General features: G+C 38.3%; 1 protein-coding gene across 3 annotated transcripts in view; it reads left to right on the top strand.

Moving 5' to 3' along the window:
* Window positions 1–27104, top strand: part of CNTN4 (contactin 4) — a 958070-nt gene that overhangs the window by 403763 nt on the left and 527203 nt on the right. The window contains exon 1 of one of the 3 annotated variants that reach the window (XM_067043596.1): window positions 9494–9611. The exons of 1 other annotated variant lie outside the window; for it this stretch is intronic. The gene's annotated coding sequence lies outside the window, so the exon portion shown is untranslated. Of the gene's footprint in view, window positions 1–9493; window positions 9612–9633; window positions 9943–27104 lie in introns of those variants that run through there. One more of the 3 variants, XM_067043595.1, reaches the window with a different exon arrangement.

The following is a 27104-nucleotide window of genomic DNA, read 5'->3' as shown; positions in this document are numbered from 1 at the left end:
TGTAATTGTTGCCATCCATTTGTGTGGCTAAAAGCAGCTCACTGATTTGCACCCAATAGATAATAAGGATGAGCTGAATGAATCATTTCACTTACTCGTTTATTTACTTGTTCTCTCTTCCTCTCTCTATCCCACAAATAACCACTTGTCCTTTGAATTAGAAACAGACAAAATAATTTTAAATGCCCCATTGGAATATAGTAAGTCAGTGTTAGGAAAAATTATTTAGATCATGAGGTACTAATAAGTAACCATTTCACTGAATATTTCCATCTTATTTCTATTTTTTCTTTTTATATATGTTATCACAAATACATGTGAATACTTTTACATGGAATTTGATAGGTGCTTAGTAAATACTGATTGCATTTTTGGCAATAAAGTTTCAGTGTTATGCCTCTTCTGTGCCTGTCAGGTCTTACAGCTCATTCTCTAGCCCCCAGAGATGCTTTCTTACACAGTTTCAGGAAGTAATTCACATCATACCCTATGTGAATGATACCTAGAGATGTGTGGCCTGACATCCCAGCCAGCCTTTAGGGCTCATAGGCCCTCAGTCATCAGATTAACCTTGCTACTCTGTCTTGGCTTTTTCTTTATTCCTCTCAGGCTCTGCTATAACATGTGCATACATGTAATTCTGGTGTATTTATTTTATTCTTTTAACCAGCATTTTTATGACTCTTAAAGGAGGTGTTTTAGCCCACCATGTTTCTAGAACTTCTCTTTCATTTTGCAGATGAAAAGAGAACTTCCCAGAAAAGTCAACTTACTTACCTGAGTATACCTGACTACGAAACAGCCAAGATAGAATGCTGGTGTCCGAATCTAATGTAAAAGCTCTTTCATAAAATTTAATAACTATGCTTTTATTATTATTACTCCTCTCATTTTAATACCCATGACTGAATTGTCAAATTATACAAGAACCTGATGAAAACCATATTGTTGCATGGCTTTGTAACTGCCACACGTTTAAAAATCATTAATTCTTTAAACATTTACCAAGCTACATCACTGAGCTAGATGCTGGGTTAACAAAATTGAACAGGACGTCATAGCTCTTTTGAGGAGGTCATACTATAGTAGACAAAACAGTTGTATCACCAGATAATTACAGAGCAGTGTGCCTGAGGATCATATGAGCGCAAAGACGACAGTGATACTGTCCTGGGGGGTGGGGGAGGAGGAAGAATGGGTTCAGAAATGCTTCGTCCTGAAGTAGTTCTTTTTATATTAATGAATGTATTGGATGGAGGGATAAATAGATGGATAGTTACGTGATGAAGATAGTTACTATCATTATCACCATTATATAGAAAGTCAGGCACAGTAGAAGTTAAGTAACTTGTTCAAGCTCACGCAGTTAGTAAAGTGGAGTATCTAGGCTACCAGGCTGTCTGACTCCACGGTGTTCACCCTTGCACTTTGATAGTTAGAACTACCTCTAAAAGACTAGAAGTACTTCCTGATGAAGGGGTTTCGGGTAGAGTAACATAACAGACGAAGAGAGAATATATTTTCATGGAGGGGAAAAGTAGCGTGAAGTTTTTAAGGAAGGAAGAGGAAGAAAATCCTAGTTGATGAATGGAATAGAAAGCACAAGTCATTGAGGGAGGTGGTCATTAGAGTGGGGACCAGGTATGAATTGGTTGTGTTTAGGTTTGACCAGGGAGTTGATAGGGTCCTTTGAAGCATTTTAAACAGGAGGATAATGTTTAGATTTCTGTTTTGGAAAGGGCACGCTGACATGACTGTGGAGAACGGATTTCAACCAGGGCTTTTCATTTTTTATTCATTTTCAGGTGAAAAATGCTACAGCAAAACAGAGTGGTTTAGAGATCAATAAATGGCACAATTTAAAACGTCTGAAAGGAACTCTTTGGCTTCTAAATATAGAGTGCATCCTGCAGAAGCTGAAAGTGACCCTAATCTGATAAGTGTAGTATTTTTAGCATTTATAGATATGAAGGGGGATGTCTCATTATTCAGCTTAAGACATCACTAAGAAGAGTGATATCCAGATTTATCCGGACAATTTCCCTCTTGCCCTCAAAAAAAAGAGGTCTATTTAATATTTTTCTTCCCACCTTTATATGTTTCGGAGCTGGTAATAAATTTTCGTGAAGAGCTTGATGAGTTATCATTGGCCTCCGTTTCTGAGAAAACTTGCAGAAATTTCCTGATGGCGTCCATTAGCACCACTTTGATGTTGTGTGAGAGGGTAGAGTGAGTAGGTTGGGATCCTTTAAGAAAATAAATTGACAAATTATTGAGGTCAAAGAATCCAGGTATTTTGTAACCATGGTTGTGAAAATTAAGTCAAGGCTCATCAATGTGTGCCAAAATGAGCAGGTGAAAGCTGTTTGAGAAAATGCCATATTTGAAGTATTCTCCAAATATTGCTTACTAGTTACAAAATTAAAATGATACTTTTACATTTATAACAGAGAAATCTGGAGATCAAACTTAATACCACCACTAACAGTATAAACTGACAATACGTACCTCCCAACACAGTGCACCGAGAACTCAGTGTCACCTAACCAGAGAGTATGTAGTAAGTGATAGTTTTTTATCAGTGTTACGCTTCTTGGATCCCTTGCTCTCATTATGGTTGTATAGGTGAAAGTCGTTGTTCTTTGGAAAAACATTGTTTGATGAACTATTGCATTATACACGTTAAATATTTTATAGTTTTATGTGTCAGTGATACTGAAAAAAAATTTTGGCGAATTCTTAAAGTGACTTAAGGGTAAAGTGTTAGGACATCTTCTACTTTCAAATGGTTCAGGAAAAAATGAGTATAACAGAGAGAAGGAAGCAGGGAAGGAGAGAGAAGAGCAACTAAAAACAGAAAGCAGTCATCAAAATGTTTACATTAGTTTTAGGTCAAAAATATACGGATATTGAATGTACCATTCTTTCAACTTTCCTCTAAGTTTGAAATAACTCAAAAAAAAAAAAAAAAAAGATTGGGGCAGATGGAAGTCCAGATGATCAAGTTGAAAATAGTGTTCTATAATCTTATCCAAAATTATTACATTTTGTATGTTATTTTAGATCAACCCTACCCACCAATTTTGAGGTTTTAATACGTTTGCTTTATTTTGTATCAGGCTGTTTTAAAATTTCAAACTTTAGAACCATTGGTTTACTGTAGGCAAACACAGTTAAGAACATTTTCTGTCATGAACATGATTGGAAAAGGAAAAAAAAAATGTCAACAGTGAAAAATAAAAGTTCTACATAATAAAGTTTAAAAAAAACCCCAAATCTGCCATTTATGAGCTATGAGCCCTTGGACAACTTACTCATATCTCTGGTTCTCAGTGTCTTCATCTATGAAACAGGAATAGTAAAAACACCTAACTCATAGGGTTGTGGTGAAGATTCAGTTATTCCATGTAAAGTGCATAGCAGTTTCTGACACATAATAAACTCTCAAAATCATGATGGGCCGTGGCAGAAAAAAATGTGTGTCTCTGGACAAAAGTCTTCCTCCTGCTGTACTGTTCACTGCTCAGAATAAATCTGTAATATCCCCCACCCCATAAAATTACGTACTGTTTTAAAATTGCAGAGTCTCAAATAACCACTGAGCATAAGAACAGATGTATACTTTAAAGATACATATGATTATGTGGCTATATCCTATAGATTACATAAACTTTAGATTCCTAGAATTAAAGGTTGCTTTCCCTACATTTGTCGTTTGCTAGTAGTGTTTCTACATCATATAGATACAGAGGATAGAAGGGCATGAATTTAAAAAGAAGTTTCCCTGAAAACAGTTTTTAAAATTTCTAGAGAGATTCTCGAACTCTCTCTTAATCTTTGATTTATGTATGTTCTAAAATTGTCTACTCCTCTGTATCTGGGACTCAGTCCATTTTGAAAAAAATTTTAACCCATTTTCTCAAAGCAGGTAGGAAGGAGAGCAGGCATCTTATTCTCCTTTTCTTTGATCCATAAAATATAAGAATAGTTTTAGCCCATTCTAATCAGACACTCACTTTTTTCCTAAAGTAACATTGGTGATCTTACCAAGTACAGAACTTTTTGGATTTTGCTCTGCTTCTGCCAGTCTCCATCCTATAGGTACCTTTTTCTCATCTTGTTGCAGCTGCAGCAGATCTAAGGGGAGACCGTTTCCCTTTAAGAAACAAAGGTGAGCTGTGACTCACCTCATGTAAAAGCCACAACAAGGCTTTTTGCAGTTGATGGAAGGGATGCCAAAGAATGAAAAGCGCCTGCTATCTACCTAGCGCCTACCCTCCCTGGAGCCGTCAGAAGAGCTCAGCACTAGAGCTGGAGTCATTCGTGATAAAGCTGTTTATAAATAATAATAACCTTAGCGGATGATGAGACATGCAGTAAACTTTTTCTGAGCCAGACGGGATGATGTAGGGGATACCATATAAATTCATGAAGTTTGTAAGGAAAGCAGATGCTGAGAGATTTGATTTCTCTCCCCCATAATTTAAATGGACAATGAATTTAGTAGGTGCTTAATAAGTTGTTGTTGAATGAGTAAACAGAAGAGGTCTTACAACTGAATTCCTAAGGAAGGTCCATGAATTGAAGCATATTTGAGGCATATTTAATCCCAACTCTGTATTAAAAGTGTATCTATTTCAGGAGTGAAATCACATTCCTGAAATGGGAACATACAAAAGGGTACCCATCTGTTTAGGGGGAATCGCAGAGACAGAAAGAAAAAAATATGTGTGGAATTACACGGCCGTCCACTTGCCATAGACGTGTGTTCATTGGTTTCCATGGTAGGGGGGCGGGAGAGGGTAACAGAGCTGGATTGAGATTCATTTTTCTCAGTTCTGTTTGGTTTTGTAAGAAGCAGGAGGAGAGAGCCGAGGGCCACATTGGGTGCTTGTGCTGACTTGACTTTTGTACTTCGTCACGCCACTAGCCATTTGTTCTGAGGCCCACATTTGTTTGCACTAATAGACTTGGAATTACAGTATTTTCTCAGCTTTTGGACTAGCTTCTTGTACTGAATATTGTAATTTTTGTGAAAGCATACTGGAATGTCTAAAGTAACGTTTAAGGCAAAACAGTCCATTTGCTACTGCAGCTATCTTTAGAGCAACACCATTTAAACTTGGTCAGTTTTTCATCTTAGCTCTGAATTCTTAAGAATTCTAACTGTGAGGACTCCATCAAGATTCCTTTGGGTCAGGGTTTCTCAGATGTGGGACAGATGATTTTGAGGGAGGGGATGTCCGGTGCCTTGCAGGCTCTTGAGCAGTATCTCTGTCCACCAGATGCCACTTTACCCCCCTTCCCTGAGTTGTGACAATCAAAAACTAGTCTTTTAAAACTTCCCGTTTTCGTTGGAAGAAAAATCAGAATCTTCTGAGGAAAAGAATTTTTGTTCTCAGATGGTAAGAAAATCAGTATGTGTTCTTTGGCCAGTGTAATGAGGATAAATCAGTTCTACCTCTAAAAGTAAATGAGCAATACCACTTGCAAAACCATTTGTCTACACTTGGTCTCTCTTCCTCTCTCTCTTTCCTTATCTTTCTCCACACACACGTATGCACACACACATACACACACATATAAACACATAGGCCCATGCATGCACACCTTAAATTAACTGACATTTTTTTGCTAACGATGGCTCCAAACTTCTGAGCAGTTGGTGGTAGATAAATATTGAGGCATACTGCATTTTAATCTACCTTATAGGTCAATTTGATGTCATTGTGACATACTTTTCAAAATGGGCTCTTTTCTCTACAGATTGTTTTAATTTTGTGACCCTGGTCTCAGTGGATTACTGCTACAACAGTCTGATTACTTCCTGGAAAATGAATATGGCTACACACTTTCTCGTGTGGATCCATACTTGCGGCTTGTTTCTTGATTAATTTCTTACTGGCTCCATCACTTTCACTTAGAAAAGGAAGTCTAGTCAAGCTGCTTAGATTGTCATTCCAGTGGGTGCCCTGGGCAGTGATTTCTGAACCGTCCATTCCTTTGAAATTTTGTTCTCGGCTGGAGAAATGTCAGTTGTCTCAGCTTTTGGCTCTGACTTTTAGTGAGAGAGGCAAGGAATAGGAAGTATGAATACTTTCTAGAAGAAGCAATGAGCACTTATATGCACATCAAGTGACTTACTGCTCAGGATTCCAAAGCATTAAAAAATATTGATTAAGCCTCAACCTGTTGGGAAATTACTGCCATCAGTTTCATTTTTCCCCTAGATTTGCTGAAGCTCAGAACTGTATTTAACTTGCTGAGTCTTGTGTTGTGGCCAGAAAAAGACCTTAGGGGCCCCATTCCCCAGGTCCTTATTAGCCTTGACGAGAGTGTTGTTAAAAATGTAGATTGTTGACAATTCCAAAGAGATGCACTTTCTTGGAGTTTCCACATGAAGTCTGAAACAATCACTATATATTTTTGGCTTCCAAAATGCATTCTGGGGTAATATATCAGGTCCTACTGTATTTATGAAGACAGTCTGTTTTGTTTGCAGCCACTGATCATTTTGGTCATTTTGTCCCTCTCCTTGCTATATTTATTTTGCCATTAATGTTGGCTTTGACCTTAAAATTTAAAAAAAACAACAACAGACATTTCCCAGATTCAGGCTTTTGTTATAAACCATATTTTAAATGGTATGTCTCAGTGGAGTAATGTATGAAGAATTGATGGAAGTTAGAGATTTTTAGTTAGTAATTATCACCTACCATTAGAAACAAGTACAAATCACATGATGTCAAAGTGAATCTATCACATACCGTAATCGAAGATGAATCAAAGTAATTACCAGGCAAAGAGAGATTGAATACAACTTAAAACCAATTAAACTATTTATTTCGACTGTACCACTGAATAAACAGCTTGTATTTTAATTTGCTCCTGTTTTCATTTGCTTCAGCAATGTTTGCTAATACAACTGAGATACACAATTGCTATTTAATTAACCTGTTTTTGTCAGCACCTCACATGAGCCGCGTGAAGTAGATGTGCTAAAGTCTCAGTAATAATGAGCCAGATAAAAACAACAAACATAAGATTTGTGCCAGTCATTTTACGTTACGCCAATTTGCAAGAATACCCAAAGAAATTTTTAAAAAATGGCTTACTGGGCTTCCCTGGTGGCGCAGTGGTTGAGAATCCGCCTGCCGATGCAGGAGACACGGGTTCGTGCCCTGGTCCGGGAAGATCCCACATGCCGCGGAGCAACTAAGCCCGTGAGCCATGGCCGCTGAGCCTGCGCGTCCGGAGCCTGTGCTCCGCAACGGGAGAGGCCACAACAGTGAGAGGCCCGCATACCACAAAAAAAAAAAAAAAAAAAAAAAAATGGCTTACTTTAAAGAAATTGGATTGAAAATAGTTGCAAAAACAAACGTATTGAACCAACACAAAATTACTCAAAAGTTTGGTGGATTTTTTTAAGTTTAATTAAACTGTTTCATCATCCCTCACTTCGTATATTGTTACTCTTAACTATTGATAGTAAGTCTACTTGAGGCCTTGTATCTAGTTTGGAATGAGTTGGTAGTGGCCACAGAAAGATCTGGTAGCATGCGTCTTTTGCAAAATCTTGTGTCCTTTGGGTGAGTTATTTTTCTAGATATTCAGTAAAGCATCAGAAAAGTGTGGATCCATTTTTCTGTGATTCCCTGAGAGCAGTATCAAAACCCTAGGACAGTTTGGATTGTCTTGACCTTGATGATACATATTTTCCCACAAAAGATGGTGTGACTGACAATGTGAAGAGAAACCCTATCTTTCTTCACTTTGGATAGTAGGAGTGTAAGAAAGTAAGCTGGAATAATCCCATTTAAATATAAAAAGACTCTTTCCTCACAAATCAAAATATCTGGTGATTGACACCATGAAGACAAAACATTTTGACCATTGGCTCTTCATCCAGGTGTTTTACTCTCAGGCAGAAATGGTGTGTGTAGAAATAGCCAAAACCATCTTCTGGTCAGCCTTTTTTTCTCCTTTTACACGTTTATAATTTACTCACATAGATCATGCTGCCTCTAATTCTTTCTCTAAAACAGCTGCATATTAGCCAAATTCTCATGGAACCCTCAAAGGTAACAGAGACCTCCCAATTGAGGACAGTTTAAAAAAAAAAAGCATACATTTATTTCATTCCCGTTCCTCAGGTCGCCGCTATGAAGTGTAAACACTATTCTATCGGAAATCCACTTTCTAGCTCTTAGAACAATAGTAGACAGTCTTATATGCAAGAGTCTTCAGAGATCTGGACCAAGGCCCCATTGTACAGATAAGAAAAACAAGGCTCAGAGAGGTGCAGTCATATTGTAGGTCGTCTGATTTTTGTAGCAAGATGAGCATAAGAACTCAGGTTTTCTCTCCTCCTAATATCTGCACTGTCTTTATCACACAGGCCTATTAATTATAAGCAGCTTTTTGTGTGTGTTGGAACTTTAAATTATCACATGGGTGCCTTAATCACAGCCTTTGATGAGTGACACAAGAGATGTCTCCTTTCTCTGAAATGGAAAGTTTTACATCTCTAACCCTCCCTTGCTTACTAAGGTCAAACTTACATAAGCAAATATCTTCAAGGGCTGGCAGGTAGCATATATGTGCAAAAACAGGAGTTGGCACAGGTTTGGTAAAGTGCAGAACACATGTTCTGTTTAAAAATGTTCACATTCAAATTCTAAACTCTCTCTCTTGCCGAACCAAGCATGTCCACAGGCTACTACTTTGCAACTCCTGACTGTATCACCATGCAGAGAGAGTAAAGAAGAGTATTATTCCAGTTACACAAGCAGATCAACATTACCAGATCCTTTTTGAATACTTGGTGTCCTGAGTTCCATGACAAACCCTCTGCTTTGAATGCCCTGGACTTCTAGGACTCAAGAAGAAACATATATTTGGAGACATAAAATGCCTCCAGAGAGACTATCTTGAGTCTAACCAGTCTCCCCAAAGTCTAAATTTGCAAAGAATATACACACACGTGTCCCATATAATCGAGAGGGGCAGTGCTGCAGCCTGTAAGCTTCCTGGGAGCCTCAAGTAACCCTAACAGACAAACCAAATCACAGGGCAAACCCACCATATATACCGAGCAACCAGTGTAATTATATTCTATAGTTGAGGAATTACATAAATTGCCCATTGGGAAGGAAGCCGTAAACTCTACCCCCCTTGAAATCTATAAACAGCTGTGCGAGTCTCTGCATATCTTTGAAAGGTTGAACACATTTGATCGGGGAACCAAGTTGATTTCCTAATCAGGTTCGATGTGAGCAGAGCCAGTTAGAGATGTGTGTGATTCTCCCAGTGTGCGTCTTTGATTCATGCGCTAATTATGTCGATCCTTTGGGGAACACAGCCACAAAGCTGGGTCCTCCTTGATTAATGCTGGCGGAGAGCCATGCGGTGCACAGCGGAGAGCAGTTCAGCATCTCTAGTCCCAGATGAGAATATGGTCCCATTATCTCCCAGCTGCCTAAGCAATCCATAAGGGCCTGTTCTGCGTGGGTGATCAGTGTAGTGGAAGCAGGGACTTGCTGAGAGCTGAAATCTCTGTTTGATTTGCTGTAACATGTAAAGCGAAACTGGGACATTTTACTTTGCAGTCTGTAAGTACCAGGTTTTTCTCTCCCCCTCTTCCTCCCTACAGCTCCATGTGAATGTGACTTTGCAAGCTGCATTTGATTTTCTGTTCCATCGCCCTTTGTTGAATCAAGCTGGTGAGGCAGAGTGTAATCTGTTTAGAGCTTGCTGTTTCTGTCAGATCTCTTTTATAATTGATTCATACAAGGAAATAAGAGACCTTTTAGAACGCTTTTATAGAAGTTAAAAATTATTGGCTTTGTTTGAAATTTGGAAGCATGCGTGCATTGTCTGTGGTGCTCAGGATGGCTAGAGCATATATTTATCTTCTGTATCTCTGGCCATTGCAAGAAAAATGTAAGTAGAAGTAACGCATATATGTTAGGAGATCATCTTACTTGCATTTCTGTATAAAAGAAGCTTGTGTCAGTGTTTCCACAATTTATTTAAGAGAGTTTATTTTGTGGCTCTCTCCTGCTACTAAGAAATGCAGAAACAGGAAAGTTTCTCTTGTTTTTCAGTTGCATGCTATTTGGAAACTTGCCGGGGGTGGGGGTAGCTATTAGGAATATTTGCAAATATAAAGTATATGTGTCTTTTTTCTTTCTAAGGGATGGTATTGAAAAATAAGAGTCTATGTTTAGCCCATTTTTGAATGCACTACTTTTTATGGAGATGTGAAATTTTAAAAAGCAAAAATTATCAGTTCAGATCTGGGTTCATTTATTTTCATGTCTCCAGATGCAACCTATCAAATTAGTACTTGTTATCTATGCAAGATGAATTCATCATAAAAATGATATTAAAAATTAATATTGTTAATGTTTGCATGGTGTCTTTCAAATGATCAATGGCTTAGTGAAATTAAAGATCATTATCACTGTGGAAAAGGATATACGGATTTTTGGTCTGGGTTTCCCCTAACCTAAATATAAACCACACTTTTCTTCCTGGATTGAAAGTAGAATAATTGAGCTTCTGTAGGAATAGAATTTGAATATAAGAGGCTTTAACCACTTGAACCAGTGGCCAGAGCTGAGGTGGACCAAAGTGAACTTCAAATCATTCCTATCTGCAAAGGGGAATCGAAGTGCCCTCATTGAGCTTGAGTCCATGGAGCCGGAGGATCCCGCAGTTTCCGGAGTGGAAATACAATTTTTCTGAATAGGCAGTAAGTTTCAAAGCAGAGAGAAACCACAGGCTGTGAAGTATCAAAGTGTCTCACTGGTGAGGACAGAGGATGTTCTCATTAGATTTGGTTGAGGGGAATGATGCAAGGGGGAAAAGACTCAAAATAGATGGCTGTGTACATGAGCACAGGCATTTTCAGAGCTTGAGGTTTGGAGGGGAAAAGTTCACAAACCAATAAAGAGCACTTAACATCTGGCAAGATGAAGCAAAAGAATGGCCCTGCTACGTCTGTGTAGCCAACAGTCCCAGGGCTGTCCTTGAGGAGAATTCTGTTCTCTGGAAAACAGTAAGTGTGTTTAAGGGTCCGAAATATGGAAATCTGAAATAATGGCAAGTGGATTTGATGGTTAGTTACATTTCCCCTAAGCAAAAGATTGGCCTCATGCCTTCTTCCCAAATTGAGCTGACTTGTGTGAGTGATGGTTACTGAGCAAGTCTCAGCTATATATTAAACAATAGTTTCTGTTTTTCTAACTAGTGCAAGTATATGATCTCGCAGAGTTGTGATCTTATTTAAAATGATGTAAGGAACAGAAATAGAAGTAGTTAAGGTCCAGTGATTTTTGTACAATCGTTTGTTTTGTGTCTAAATAATTTAGTACGTTCTGTTTTCTTTTGAATTTCAATGTTGTGTGTGACTCCTGAATTCTTCTATATATGTGTGTATATATATACACGTGTATGTGTGTGTGTGTGTGTGTGTGTGTGTGTGTGTGTGTGTATTTAGCAGGAACTTTTGCCCTTTGTAGAGAAGTATTCTTCTGAAGTAGTTAGGTTTGACTTCTTTTTTTCCATTCAAACATTTAGAAATGTCATCTCCTGTGATGTTAAATTTTTTTTTTTTTTTTTTTTTGCGGCTGGTCACCTTAAAGCTCCAAGAGGTATTTGCAAGATTTATATAGCGTGCTCCTATTATTTAGAAATATTTTCACTATTTAATAAAAATTGTGACACTGTATCCTCAGTTATGCTTAATCTGTAGAAAAGGGGATTGGATGCTTCAGGGATTAGTTTAGGATCTGGTCATTTGACAGATGGGGAGGCCAGATGGGTGTTACATATACCTTGTAATAGGGGCTTTTAAAGTCATGGTGATTTGATTGGCCTTCAAAATAATTTTTTACTGCTATAAAAGATAATGAAAGAAAAGTCTTGCATTTTGTATGTAAAAAGAGTTTGTCTCGCTATGCGTTTGCAAGCGTGAGTACAAATCCACCAAACGAGCCCTGTAGATAATTTCCAGGCTGTTCCCAGTTCAGGGCTCCCTCAACATCCAGAAGCTGCTAGAGTTGAACAAAGTAAAGAATCCTGTGAGAAGGGGCAGAGCAGGAGAGAAAAGCCCCCTGGCAGCTGTGCTTTGGGCCCTTGGCTCACTGTCCTGTCTGTCCCAGAGCTGCTGGGCTAAGCACAGAAGAAACTTCACAGCATCCTCAGCAGCATTTGTCAGCAGGTCCTTTTTGCACACAGACTGCACCCTATCCCTGCTGGATGGGTTGCACCTGCAAATATGAGGTGAAGCAGGAAGTTCTGTAAACTCTTTCCACGAGACATTCAAAAGTGAATATGGTTGAATGGAAAAAGCATGACTTTAATAACCTAAAAAATAGGGGGATGATTTTAAATGTTAGTAAACCTCGACTCTGCAATATCAGTGTCTGCCCTTAGGTTTTCACCTGGCCCAGCAGACGCCTAAGTTAACCTCTTTTCAGCTGCTGTGCAAGCTCTAACAAGGCACTTTGCCTCTCTCTGCATCAGTATCCCCTGTAAAATGGTATGATTTCTAAGGTACTCTCTAGGTTAGGAAAATCCATGATGTCATGACACCTCATCGTAGCCTCTCACTCACTCCTGATAGCCCTTCACATTGCCTCGGGACTGGGCAAAATGTGATATAATTGTCATCCAAAACAAATTGGATTCTTGTTTTTCTTTCTTCCTCCTTTTCTTCCCTTCCCCTCCCTCCCTCCCTCCCTCCCGCCCTCCCTCCCTCCCTCCCTTCCTTCCTTCCTTCCTTCCTTCCTTCTTTTTTCTATCTCCACTCCCTCTCTTTCTACCCTGTCCCTGGTTCCCTTTTTTCCTGCCTCCCTCCTCTGTTTTTTCATTAGTGACTTATTCTAAAGTCAAACACAAACAAAGTTAGGATTGCCTGTTCTTTTGGGTAAGTTGTTAGTTTGTCACCTTTTCTTATGAGAAGTCATTGAGGCATAATTGATACACTGATACACTGCTCTGTTGTGTATTATGTTTACTTAGTCCTAGGCAGGTGTGTGCAGAAGGCACACTGAAAGTTATGGGTGTGTATACATGTGTGTAGATTTCCCATGTTAATTTTTAAAGTAAGAGAATAATTTATCTTATATTCTAAATTGAAGGTGACTAAGCAGGATTCATCCTAGTGCATTCAACTGACAACATTTAATTTAAAAATAAAACAAAAACAAAATTTCACAAATGAGAATCCACTTCAGTTTTGCAGCATATTCAAGAGCTTGATTTTTTAAAAGGGAAAAAATGTTCACCAAAGGATTTTATTTTTCCATGAAAAATGATAGTCTTGTTAAATGGTATGGAAAATAAAAAGCCATAAAGGATTTTAGTGTGAAATATATACCTGACAGCATAATCATGCAGGCAACTTTGTAGCATCCAAGAGCGTTAAAAGAAAAGAACTTCATGGAAAATTTTCTTCATTCTATGTTTATTGTAATCTCAGAACTTTTCATTACGAGATAAGACTGTCAGTTAAAATCAACAAATGATGAAGTTACTGAACCATCACTAATGATTCTGGCGCTTTTTGATGTACTCAAACCCAATTGTGAGTAAATTTTGTTTGATCATCTTCACTACAAGTACTGGAAGAAGCTAAATTAATTTCAGAATTGATATTTGTAATACAAGGATGACAGTGCTTTTTGTTTCTTTCACTTGTAAATGAAATGAGCATACACATTGACAATAGCTGGAATGGCACAAAATAATTGCAGACTAATATTCTACTTAACACTTGACAACATTTATATATATGTATCTTAACATCCAGTGTGTGTACTATGAGATGGATTTTAAGTGACCATTCGATGACATTAATAGCTTGGATGGGCTTTGCTGCTTATTCCAGAAAAGGGTAGTGTTAGGACAGCGTTTAAATATAAGTTGGAATATTAATTTTTCTCTCAAGTTTTACTATTAGGAAATCTCTGTCTATGTGGCTTATTTTGAAAATTAATGTCATTCCTTATTGAACTCATAGACTGTATTTGATGTGATCCATGCAGAGTATAAAATTAATTTTCCAAATCTCATAAAATTGGGTAGATATCCTGACTTTTTAGGTGGCGGGCCCTGTAGTAAGTAGAGTCAGTAACGTGGAATAATTCCTCAGCTTTATAGTTGTGCATCCTTCCATGACCAAAATCATTTTGTACTTAAGTACTATTTCTGTGCAAAAACATTATGGTGACAGATATGTCTGATAATTTGTGGCTCTCAAATCCCTGATTATAAAGTTACCAGGCAGCTTCTGGGGCACTACTTTTGGTTTTAAACCAGTGGATCTGATGACTTGAGATGTTCAATTCAGTGTCACATAGTTAATAGCTCCAGTGGTTTATCAGACTGTTTTATTGTGTAGTTAAAAAAATAAAGTTGTAAATCAGTCTCAGGCGTGGCAGTAGGTTTTGTTCATGGTTTCCTGTCTTTGCTTATATTCCAACATAGGAATGAGAGTCTTTCTGCATATCAGCATGAAATTTCTCTCTTGTTTCTAGGAAGGACCAGTATGATTTAATATTGAGGGGAGCATATCAGAAGGAGCTGTAAGGGAATAAAGTATTTCTGTGGTTAGTTATGAAATGCAGAGCAACAGATTCTGAGGCTATGACAGAATTTAGAGAAGCTGACTGTGCCACGCATTCGGCAAAGGGGACTCGAGGAGGGAGATTAAAGGCTTGCCAGAAGGAAACCCTATATCAAGGGATAGAAATTTGAGTGCTCTGCAAAAAAAAAAAAAAAAAAAAAAAAAACCACAAAAAACAAAAAACATTGTAAATAAGGAAGTAGAGGAAAGAGGGTATTGTGATGAGTGAGTGAAAAAATACCAGGTGTCAGGCCACTGGGACTAATTCCAAATTAATTGGCCTAGGTATTGCTAAGTTACTGTGAAAATGATTAAGAAATTTAAATCAGTGAGGAGACACAGAGAAAAAGGAATGCCTTTGGTTCTTAACTGCCCAAACAAGTTGGTTTTTCTTTTTGCGGTACGCAGGCCTCTCACCGTCGTGGCCTCTCCCGTTGCAGAGCACAGGCTCCGGACATGCAGGCTCAGCGGCCATGGCTCACGGGCCCAGCCGCTCCGCGGCATGTGGGACCTTCCCGGACCGGGGCACGAACCCGTGTCCCCTGCATCGGCAGGCGGACTCTCAACCACTGCGCCACCAGGCAATCCCCCAGACAAGTTTTAAAAATAGAATTATCATAAATGGAGTGTGTACTGTGGCATCAGTGTGAATCATCTTACTTAGTGAGGACTTCTGGAATAGCGTATATGGGTATCATGTTTCATGTAGTAAGTATTCATAAACATTGTGTAGCTGTTCATAGGTTGCTAGTGAATTGTTTTGATTCTTCTATCAATTTTTGTGTTTCTGATCTCCCCCCCACACACACACCCGCTCACCATTTATGTGTATGACCTCAAAGAGTACCAGGAGAGGTGACCAGGAAGTTTTAGGAGTTTGATTTTATTAAATCACTTCAACCGTTCACAAGTAAATGTAACGTTCTTATTGTGGGGCGTGATGCGCCATGATATATGGAAGGACTTCTTGAAATCATGTCGCCTCACTTTTCCTCTACTAAGCATCGTATCATTGTATCCAGAGTAAAATGTTTAGGTCTCTGGAGCAGTCAGATAAATGCCCTTTTCTACTGGACAAGAACCTCTAAATGAGTCACATCACTAATTATACACAGTCATTTGCAAGAACTTTGCCTCGTGCTGCTTAGAATTCCATGCATTTGTGCACCTTTCAGGTTGGTAGGCATGATGCTTGATCCCGGGTGGGGAAACAAGCACCATCTCCCAGAAGAGAACAAATCATGTGTTCCAACATGGTCTCTGGCATCTTTATGATGTGTGTGTTAACCGTGAATCTGGTAATTTAAGGTGTGTGACTCTTCCTCCCGTCCAGCTGTCTGGCTGTGTGCCGAGAGCAAAGAAAAGCAGCAGATTTAGACTGACACAGTCCTTCCCTGGATTCCCCTCTCTACCTCTCCCTGCAGGAATCCACCAAGGTATTCAGTTGATTGCTGTCGTTAACCTCTCCTGTAGTGTTATATTTCTTGTTGAAAGTACCTTTTGTGGCATGCGAGTACCTCAAAGAGATGTGAAAGCTTTAAAAATGACTTTACTTTTAAACATTCTTACCTAAATTATTAGGAGAAAAACAGTTTCTCAGCTAAGTTGTGCGTGTGCATGTGTCTGTGTTTGTGTGTATGTCTGTGTGTGTCTCTCTGTGTGTGTGTATATATACAACAAAGCTAAAATCTGTAAATTTCTGATGTTCATCAAGGGGTATGGCTGAATGATACATTGGTTACAGTGGTATTTTTTTCCAAGTTAATTTCAAAACACGTGAGTAATATTCCAGATATTCATGTAAACTGATAGACTAAAATATTTCCCTTGGGAAACATTCTTGAGTTTGTATTTGAAGGTATTCAATATCAAAATTATCTGAAAGATAGAGTTAGGAACCTGTTTGAAAGTCTGGCTAAGACTTTGATAATTTCTCTAAAATATCCATTTTAGTAAACATTGGGCTCCACATGGCAGTTTTTCCAGAGTGTGAAGCAAATACCGCTGATGGAATGTCTGATGACTTTAGGATATAGATAGATACTTTTAATCGACATGTTAAAAGAAAAAGATATGTAACTAGGAAATAAAATATATTATTTTACAGATATAATTGCTTAGGGCAAGGCTACATTGATAAAACTGTTTTTCTAAAAGTATTTTTGATTAACAATTTTAGAAGGCATTCTCGTATGTAGCAGAACTTGTAATGGGGACATGCAGGTGACCCTGTCATAGGTCAAGAATGGCCACCCTAGCAAATGGGGAAACAGTGACAAGAAACCGTGGAATGATAAGTCTGGAAATGTTCTACAGATTGTCTTGTCTGATTCTCTTCTATTAGGGCTAGGGGCTTATCTAACATAGTAAGTAGTGTGACTAGGAATAGAGCATAGAATTTCCAGAACACCATGGTGCTCTTTCTTTGGCAAGAGAGTAACCCTTGAATTGCTCTCTAGATTCTATGATCATGCCGTAATACTAGAAAGCTACTAAGAGCCAGAAAGCCCAAAGAAAGGGCCTGTTGATACCAGGCTGAAAACATAAATGAGTGAGGTAGACCAGATGTCAGAAAATAGAGCATCCACAGGGTTGGCTGAGGACAGTGCCTAAGCATCCCTCTTTAGTGCCATGTAGGATTGTGTGCTCAGTGTTGCTACACATCACCCATGTTAAATACCTCTATTTATTTTTTCAGTGTTCAAAGCTAGAGAAAGCTTTCAAATCTATACTCATAGTTTACATCCTCTAGTATAAGTTATTCTATGCATTTTTAGAAAGGAATTTAAGGGGAGACTAGAACAAAACGTGTTAGGATTCCTACAAAGCTTCTTTAGATCCTAATATGTCTCCAGATTGTCAATTTGTAGGGGTCAGATTTAAGAACTCATTATTTTACAGGTATAAGTATGGTGTTAATCACACAGAATTCAATAAATAAATAGATCTAATATACCTATTATTCAGTTTGATAGACTACAATTACAGTGACTGGTTTTACTAACATGTAATTTTTGTATTTAAATTTGGCACTAACGTTGCCAAACATGATTTACACTACTATTGAAAGGGATATGTTGATTATTTCCTTTAAAAAAAAAAAAAAAAACTTTTCACAGACACAGAGTATGTATCTAATCAGGCAGGCAGAGGAAACCTGCAGATGCTTCTGTCACATCTGCATTATGTGAGATTAGACACGTCACATCACATTAGAAAAGATGGTCTAATTTTCACTTGTTTTTCCCCTCAAGGATACAGCCTATGTGCTATGTAGTTTTACAACAGACATTTTGCAGGTTGTATCTGCTAAAGGAACACAATGCTTTGATGTTTAGGCATTCGCATTTTTCTTGCTTACCGTGCAGCTGACAGAATCAGCAGGTGGGCCTATCTTCATGATTGCCATCCTAGTTCATTCATTCATTCATTTAAAAATTATTTATCTACTATTTACCTCATTCTGCTCTAGGGTGTAGGGATACGGCGATGAATAAAACACACAGTCGCTGTCCTTATCAAAGTGTGCCCATTCTCACTGGGCAGAATCTGTGAAGAAGAGGAAAGGAGAGGTTCTGTATGCTATTCTGGGGACCTTGGTGGCTTTTCTTTGCATCTCCACTGCCTCCTTTTGCTCTTTTGGCTCATTTCTCCAGCTAAGAGTACTTCTGTGGTATTTAAATTGATCCTATACAGGCCATATGAAGTAAAGGAACAAAACAATTTTCTGGATGTTTTGGTGAACTCAGAATTATGTTGGCCTAAAATAGCTGAATCACTGAAGCAGACTTCTTGTTTATACATTTGTTTTGAGAGTAGCTTTTTGTAATTAGGTGCCCAAGTTACTAAAGCAGACCTTCCCCTCTTTTCACTTCTGTGAATAAAGCTGGACTTCTGTCTACCCAAAAAGTCACTTATTTCTTAGGTGTTTCCTTTCCACCCACCTCAAATGATGGAGTCGATCGAATTGACTAATCTGAAACCTGTTTATAACTATATTTATACCGTTGGTATGGGTACAGCCATCCCTCCCTGAGACATGGTCTTAAGCAGAGTTGAATTGATATGTGAGGAAACATTTTGAGCTTTTTGGAACAAGATGTTTTTATAACTGCAAAGTGCTGTTAGTATTAAAGATAATAATTAGGAAGTAAATGTTATGCCAACTAAGTGAAAAGGGGCTGTTAGTGCACTATTTCATTTCAGTGTGTAAAATGAAAATAGGTACTAGAATATATAGTGCCTGTCTGCCTTATCAATTCTTTCCCCAAGGCTATTGACTTTTCTCTCCCTTTAAACTTCCCTTTGGTAACCTGAGAGCTTACCTAAGTTTTGAAGTAGCCAGTTAGAGAGATTTACTGAGGAGATGACAGCTTTGTCTTTTTTCCGAGGGCTGAACACTCTTCAGTGATTAATTGTGTAGGCATCTGATGTCATTTTTTATTTTTTCAGAGGCATAGAAATAGTAGTGCTTCAGTCACCACAGAACGTTGTCTCTGAGCTTTGGTACAGTGGTCCTGACCTCGTGTGATCCTAGGAAGTGAAGAGCAGGATGATTCCTTTTTCTTTAACATCTTTATTGGAGTATAATTGCTTTACAATGATGTGTTAGTTTCTGCTTTATAACAAAGTGAATCAGTTATACATATACACATGTTACCATATCTCTTGCCTCCTGCATCTCCCTCCCTCCCACCCTCCCTATCCCACCCCTCTAGGCGGTCACGACCACCTAGCTGATCTCCTTGTGCTACGCAGCTGCTTCCCACTAGCTATCCACTTTACGCTTGGTAGTGTATATATGTCCATGCCACTCTCTCACCTCATCACAGCCTACCCCTCCGCCTCCCCATATCTTCAAGTCCATGAACTAGTAGGTCTGTGTCTTTATTCCTGTCTTACCCCTAGATTCTTCATGACCTTTTTTTTTTCTTAGATTCTATACATATGTGTTAGCATACAGTATTTGTTTTTCACTTTCTGATTTACTTCACTCTGTATGACAGACTCTAGGTCCATCCACCTCACCACAAATAACTCAATTTCGTTTCTTTTTCTGGCAGAGTAATATTCCATTGTATATATGTGCCACATCTTCTTTATCCATTCATCTGTTGATGGACACTTAGGTTGCTTCCATGTCCTGGCTATTGTAAATAGAGCTGCAATGAACATTTTGGTACATGACTTTTTTTTGTTTGTTTTGTTTTTGTTTTTGTTTTTTGCGGCACGCGGGCCTCTCACTGTTGTGGCCTCTCCCACTGCGGAGCACAGGCTCCAGACGCGCAGGCTCAGCGGCCATGGCTCACGGGCCCAGCCGCTCCGCGGCATGTGGGATCTTCCCGGACAGGGGCACGAACCCGTGTCCCCTGCATCAGCGGGTGGATTCTCAACCACTGTGCCACCAGGGAAGCCCCTGATCTTATCTTTATGATTTCTTTCTTTCTGCTAACTTTGGGGTTTTTTGGTTCTTCTTTCTTTAATTGCTTTAGGTGCAAGTTTAGGTTGTTTATTTGAGATGTTTCCTGTTTCTTAAGGTAGGATTGTATTGCTGTAAACTTCCCTCTTAGAACTGCTTTTGCTGCATCCCATAGGTTTTGGGTCGTTGTGTCTCCATTGTCATTTGTTTCTAGGTATTTTTCGATTTCCTCTTTGATTTCTTCAGTGATCCTTCGTTATTAAGTAGTGTATTGTTTAGCCTCATGTGTTTATTATTTTTTTTTACAGATCTTTTCCTATAATTGGTATCTAGTCTCATAGCATTGTGATTGGAAAAGATACTTGATATTATTTCAATATTCTTAAATTTATCAAGGCTAGATTTGTGACCCAAGATATGATCTATCCTAGAGAATGTTCCATGAGCACGGGATGATTCTTAATGTTAAGAGCCTAAAGGCTCAATGGCTTTCCAAATCTGCTTCCTTAATTAAACACAGAGCACTCAAGGGTTTATTTTCACCATCACCATGCAGGCAAATCCTCTATAGACATCATTGAATTGGGTATGTATGTGGCCTGCCTAAGCAGTTGTTATATGCATGAAATATGTCACTGGCTAGTTCAAAGCATATTACATTACCTGCTGGCACAATACAAGCCCCTTACCTTTCATCATCTAGCAACACCGCCTTCTTAGGCAAATTCACATTTGCGTAAGCATCAACCTCAAATTGCTTCAGCATCAAACTGATGTAGTATTTTAAAGATCAGTAGTCAGTATTAACAAGCTTGTTTCATTTTCCATAGAGACTCTAACAAATGATGTAGTCTTAGATATCAATTGATTTAGAATATCTCTTAACCTGCCCTCAATATTATGGCTTTAGCATAGCTGTCACGTGAGAAATCTGATGTTTTGAACTTTTAGTTAATTTAATAACAGGGTATGTATTGTGTTGCATTATATTTATTTTCTCATGTCAATATTACTTAATAGCTGTAACTAGTAAGAAATGAATTGTTTCCATGGCCCGAGAATCCAAACATTGAGTAGTGACACGAGTGGAAAAATAATATGGACAGTGCTTTTCAGACATTAAAGTATGAAAATGCAGATTCTGATTCAGCAGGCCTGGAGTGAGGCTTGAAATCTGAATTTATAAATAGCTCCCAAATGATCCCAGTATTGGGGGGGGCAGGTCTGCATTGCATTTGAATAATAAGAGTAAAGACCAGTTTGAACTCCTCCTTCCACCCACACTGAATCTTATAACTAAGGAATTCTTTCTTGGGCATCTTTTTATCACTGTATTGTTATTTGAAATCAGAAAAGAAAATGTATTAGATCAACAAGTCTATCAACCTGTCAAGTTAAAAGTTTTTGCCTCATTTTATGTTACACTGCTTTACGCCCTAAATCTTTGCCTTCCATGCTAAATTGATCTGATGCATCTTTCCCTGACACCCAAGTCTTGTGGTTAGTTATTTAAAGACATGTGAAGTGAAATATTCTGAATGCTTTATCTTGGATAGATGCTCTCTCCAGAACCATAGGAATTGAGATGTATACTGCAGATAGGACAGATATACTCCATAGGGGATATTCTGAAATATGATAAATGATACTACTGTTGCCCTCTGATCCTACGATTTATGAAAGTAAAGTGTGGGCTTTTCCAATATAGGCATTGTCTAGTTTCTTATACAGTGTTTATTTCCCCTTGGTAACATTGCATATTATGTTGCCGCTAGTGGTGACAACTGTCGGGAAAGCGAGAGGCCTTTCTTTTTAAAACTTTTCTCTATGTGTGACATGGTGACAGCTGTCATGGGAATGGGGAAAGATAGAACAATTTTTCAGAGTCCGTCAAATGAAGGGACATTCATTGCTGCAACTTAATGGAAGTTGCTTCATTGTGTCATGTGTCAGAGTCTTGGTGATGCAAGTGTGGAAGGATCTTTTCCAAAAGATTTATGCCTCAGGACTGGATTTGAGCTGAAGGGACACGACCTTGGCTTTGAACTTACAGAAGGTTACCCCTGTAATAAAATCCAGAGTCATGTGAAGAGGTTTTCAGATCAGGAAGGCAACAGAGAGTAAACAACAGCATGGAGATTGTCTCCAAGAGGTGCAAATATCATGACCAGTGTAGGTCTCCTAACCCTTATTTTACCCAGAGTCCTCAGATAATAGGTGGATATTTAGGTAGTCATCTGAGTACTTAGAAATCAAGGTGAATAACTACCTTTTTCAACTTGCATCAAAACAATTCTCCTTTTATAAATTAAAAATAATCAGTTCTCTATTTTAAAAGATTTCTATTGTTAAAAACCACTGTGAATGTATGACCTTGTTGAAAAGACTGTGAAAATTAGAAAAAAAAAATTATCAACCAGATATTTTTTAAAGAGCTTTATTGAGTTATTCATTCATAATCCATAAAATTAACACATTTAGGAAGTACATTTCAATGTTCTCAGTGTATTCAAAGGATTGTTCAGCCATCACCAGAATCAATTTTAGAATACAGCTGGCCCATGAGCAATGTGAGGGTTAGGGGTGCTAACCCTCCATGCATGTGGAAATTTGCATATAACTTGTAGTTGGTTCTTTGTATCCAAGGATCCACATCCGTGGATTCAACCTACAGTGGATCATATAGTGTTGTAGTATTACTATTGAAAAAACTCTGAGTACAAGTGGAACCACACAGTTCAAACCCATTTTGCTCAAGGGTCAACTCTATATTCATCATTCCGTAAAGAAACCCCATAGCTATTAGCAGTCACTCCTCATTCCTCGTAAACCCTCTCCTAGCCCTAATCTTTCTGTCTCTATGGTTTTGCCTGTCCTGGGTATTTCATATGTAAGGAATTACACAATATGTGATTTTTTGTGACTGACTTTTTTCACTTTGCATCATGATTTAAAGGTTTATCCACATTGTACCATGTGTCAATACTTCATTCTTCTTATGGCCCAGTAATATTCCATTGCATGGATATACCACATTTTATTTATCCATTCTTCAGTTAATGGGCATTTGGGTTGTTTTAACGTTTTTGCCTATTGTAAATAATGCCTATATGAGCATTTGACTACAGTTTTTATGTGGACGTATACCTGGGAGTGTCATTTTGGGGTCCAAACTGAAGATTTTTTTTTTTTTTTTTTTTTTTTTGCGGTATGTGGGCCTCTCACTGCTGTGGCCTCTCCCGTTGCGGAGCACAGGCTCCGGACGCGCAGGCCTAGCGGCCATGGCTCACGGGCTTAGTTGCTCCGCGGCATGTGGGATCTTCCCGGACCAGGGCACGAACCCGTGACCCCTGCATCGGCAGGCGGATTCTCAACCACTGCGCCACCAGGGAAGCCCCAAACTGAAGATTTTTAACTAATATGTTTAAACTTCATCAACCCTGAAATATGGTGAAGTTTTAAAGGTAATATGATAAAAGCTATAAAGTAAAATTCTTTCTCAATGAATCGTTTTTCTCATCTAAACTACCTCTTCAGTGTTTTACTCTCTAGAAAATAAGTATCTCCTAAAGCTTTAGTCCTTCTCCTCCAAACTCAATAGTGGCACACCATCCAATGATTAAGGATTTGAATACAAGACAGGAAGTTAAATTATCTATAAAAAATGAAACAAAGAATATGTCTTTTCCTCTTATTAAGAGCAAAATGCATTCAACTTGAATATGGTATATTGACAAACAAGTTTAGTTAGTATATCAGGAGAAAAAATCTAATTGAATCCCAGCTCAGGCTTTTGGGGGCTTAGAATATTTGCATGGCAGTAAAGAAAACTGTGGGTGGGCTTTGTCAACCAGTCTGTAAAACCCAAAAGTTATAGATGCAAAAAGGTATGAAGCTTGTATATTCTCATCCCGGGAAATGCCAGTCAATACTGTAAAGCATGCCCATATTGGAAATAGATCTTTACTATCATTGAATGTGATGATCAGTATCAGAACACCTATTAGAAAGGAGGCTGAATGAATGCACTGGGGAGAGTGATGTTATTCATGCAGTGTGCACCTTGGAAGGCTGTTTGGATTGCATTTGATTATCACTCCTGTGTGTTTGATGTTTTGCAGGTATTCTGCTAGGACTACCTTTTCTTTTTCCAATTGAAAATAGGTTAGAGGAAGGATATAAACATGTTAGTGTTCTGAAAGGAAAAAATAAAGATAAGATACTGCCACTGCCACAAAATTATCTTCCTTGACCTGAATGATGAAAGAGTGCAAAAAAGCAAATGACTAAATATCGTTTAGTAAATTGAACATTGTCAGTAAATGTTTAGTCAAAAACATTTTAAAATTTATATATGTCTGTAAAAGTCATGTATGTAGTCTTCATTCAGTATGTGCTCCAAAATCAAACATGCAAGTATTTTACTTAAAATACAAGTTACTGACACGTCTGTATTGTACATGATTTAATGTTGTTGAACACCAAGCACAAATATACATTGATTTGTATTTTGCAAACCTTGTCACTAATGTTTTATTTGCTTTTCATCTTGGCGAGGCCAAGGTGTTCCATTTAATAAGTATCATTACTAACAAGTGATCTGGAACAGAATCAGTATTGAGTTTCTGCTTTCTAAAAGGATTGAAACTATGTATTTAGAGGTGAACATGACAGATACACTGTGTAATGAAGGAAATGGTTGAGCAATATCATTCAATTCTGTTTTTAGCAATGATGGAATATATGTACAATGTCACATGGAAATAGAAATTAACATTATACCGCCACCCCTATTGCTACTCCAGATAATGGTCTTAAGACAGGTTTCTTACAATGTGACGTACAAGTCAATTAAGTACATCAGTTGAGGATGAGAGCCAGCACAAGACAAAACTGTGCGTATATACTGTTTATTTTAGTGAAGTTTTCCTTTATACTCTCACCCACACCTTTGACAGATTTTACCCATGCTTGGAACTATGGTTCTCTCCATTACTCAGCCCTCATGTGCTTTTCCCCTCCCAACACTCTCCTTCCTCTCCAATTTCTCAGTTCTCTACCAACACGTATTCTTAGAGAGACTGAGAGTACTCCATTCCAGTAGTTCTTATAATTCTTAGAGTTTGGAGGAGTAAAAAGAGCTGGTGTTTCACAGTATGTCAGGTAGTTTATCCTGGGTCTTTTGACAAATCCTTTATATGGATAAAATTTTCATACTTGGGAAAGACATATCAAAGTCAGAGCCATTCCTAGTATCTGTACTTTTTAAAAATCAAAGTTGTCCAAGTAGAAATTGACTACTGGAGGAAATACAGTTTTATAAAAGCATCTTATTTTATGTATTTATTATTTATTATTACTTTTATTTATCCATTTTATACATATTAGTGTACTTACATCAATCCCAATCTCCCAATTCATCACACCAACACCCACCGTGGACACTTTCCCACTTGGTGTCCATACGTTTGTTCTCTATGTCTGTGTCTCTATTTCTGCCTTGCACACCGGTTCATCAGTACCACATATATGCATTAATATATGATATTTGTTTTTCTCTTTCTGACTTACTTCACTCTGTACGACAGTCTCTAGATGCATCCACGTCTGTACAAATGACCCAATTTTGTTCCTTTTATGGCTGAGTAATATTCCATTGTGTATATGTACCACATCTTCTTTATCCATTCGTCCGTTGATGGGCAGTTAGGTTGCTTCCATGTCCCATCTATTGTAAATAGTGCTACAGTGGGGCTTCCCTGGTGGCGCAGTGGTTGAGGGTCCGCCTGCCGATGTGGGGGACGCGGGTTCATGCCCCGGTCTGGGAGGATCCCACGTGCCACGGAGCGGCTGGGCCCGTGAGCCATGGCCGCTGAGCCTGCACGTCCCGAGCCTGTGCTCCACAACGGGAGAGGCCCGCGTACCGCAATAAATACATAAATAAATAAATAAAATAAATAGTGCTACAGTGAACATTGGGTTGCATGTGTCTTTCTGAATTATGGTTTTTTGTGGGTATATGCCCAGTAGTGTGATTGCTGCATCATATGATAATTCTATTTTTAGTTTTTTAAGGACCCTCCATACTGTTCTCCATAGTAGCTGTATCAGTTTACATCCCCACCAACAAGTGCAAGAGGGTTCCCTTTTCTCCACACCCTCTCCAGCATTTATTGTTTGTAGATTTCTTGATGATGGCAGTTCTGACTGGTGTGAGGTGATACCTCATTGTAGTTTTGATTGGCATTTCTCTAATGATTAGTGATGTTGAGTAGCTTTTCATGTGCTTCTTAGCCATCTGTATGTCTTCTTTGGAGAAATGTCTCTTTTCGTCTCCTGCCCATTTTTGGATTGGGTTGTTTGTTTTTGTAATACTGAGCTGCATGAGCTGTTTATATATTTTGGAAATTAATCCTTTATCTGTTGATTCATTTGCAAATATTTTCTGCCATTCTGAGGGTTGTATTTTCATCTTGTTTATTATTTCCTTTTCTGTGCAAAAGCTTTGAAGTTTCATTAGTTCCCATTTGTTTATTTTTGTTTTTATTTCCATTACTCTAGGAGGTGGATCAAAACAGACCTTGCTGTGATTTATGTCAAAGAGTGTTCTTCCTATGTTTTCCTCTAAGATTTTTACACTGTCTGGTCTTACATTTAGGTCTTTAATCCATTTTGAGTTTATTTTTGTGTATGGTGTTAGGGAGTGTTCTAATTTCATTCTTTTATATGTGGCTGTCCAGTTTTCCAAGCATCACTTATTGAAGAGACTGTCTTTTCTCCATTGTATATCCTCGCCTCCTTTGTCATAGATTAGTTGACCATAGGTGCATGGGTTTATCTCTGGGCTTTCTATCCTGTTCATTGATCCATATTTCTCTTTTGATGCCAGTACCATATTGTATTGATTACTGTAGCTTTGTAGTATAGTCTGAAGTCAGGGAGTCTGTTTCCTCTAGCTTTGTTTTTCTTTTTCAAGATTGCTTTGGCTATTCAGGGTCTTTTGTGTCTCCATACAAATTTTAAGATTTTTTGTTCTAGTTCTATAAAAAA

The sequence above is a fragment of the Kogia breviceps genome, chromosome 10 (assembly GCF_026419965.1).
Source record: "Kogia breviceps isolate mKogBre1 chromosome 10, mKogBre1 haplotype 1, whole genome shotgun sequence".
Classification (NCBI taxonomy): domain Eukaryota; kingdom Metazoa; phylum Chordata; class Mammalia; order Artiodactyla; family Physeteridae; genus Kogia; species Kogia breviceps.
Note: the sequence above shows the minus strand (reverse complement) of the source record. Positions and strands in the feature narration are given on the sequence as shown.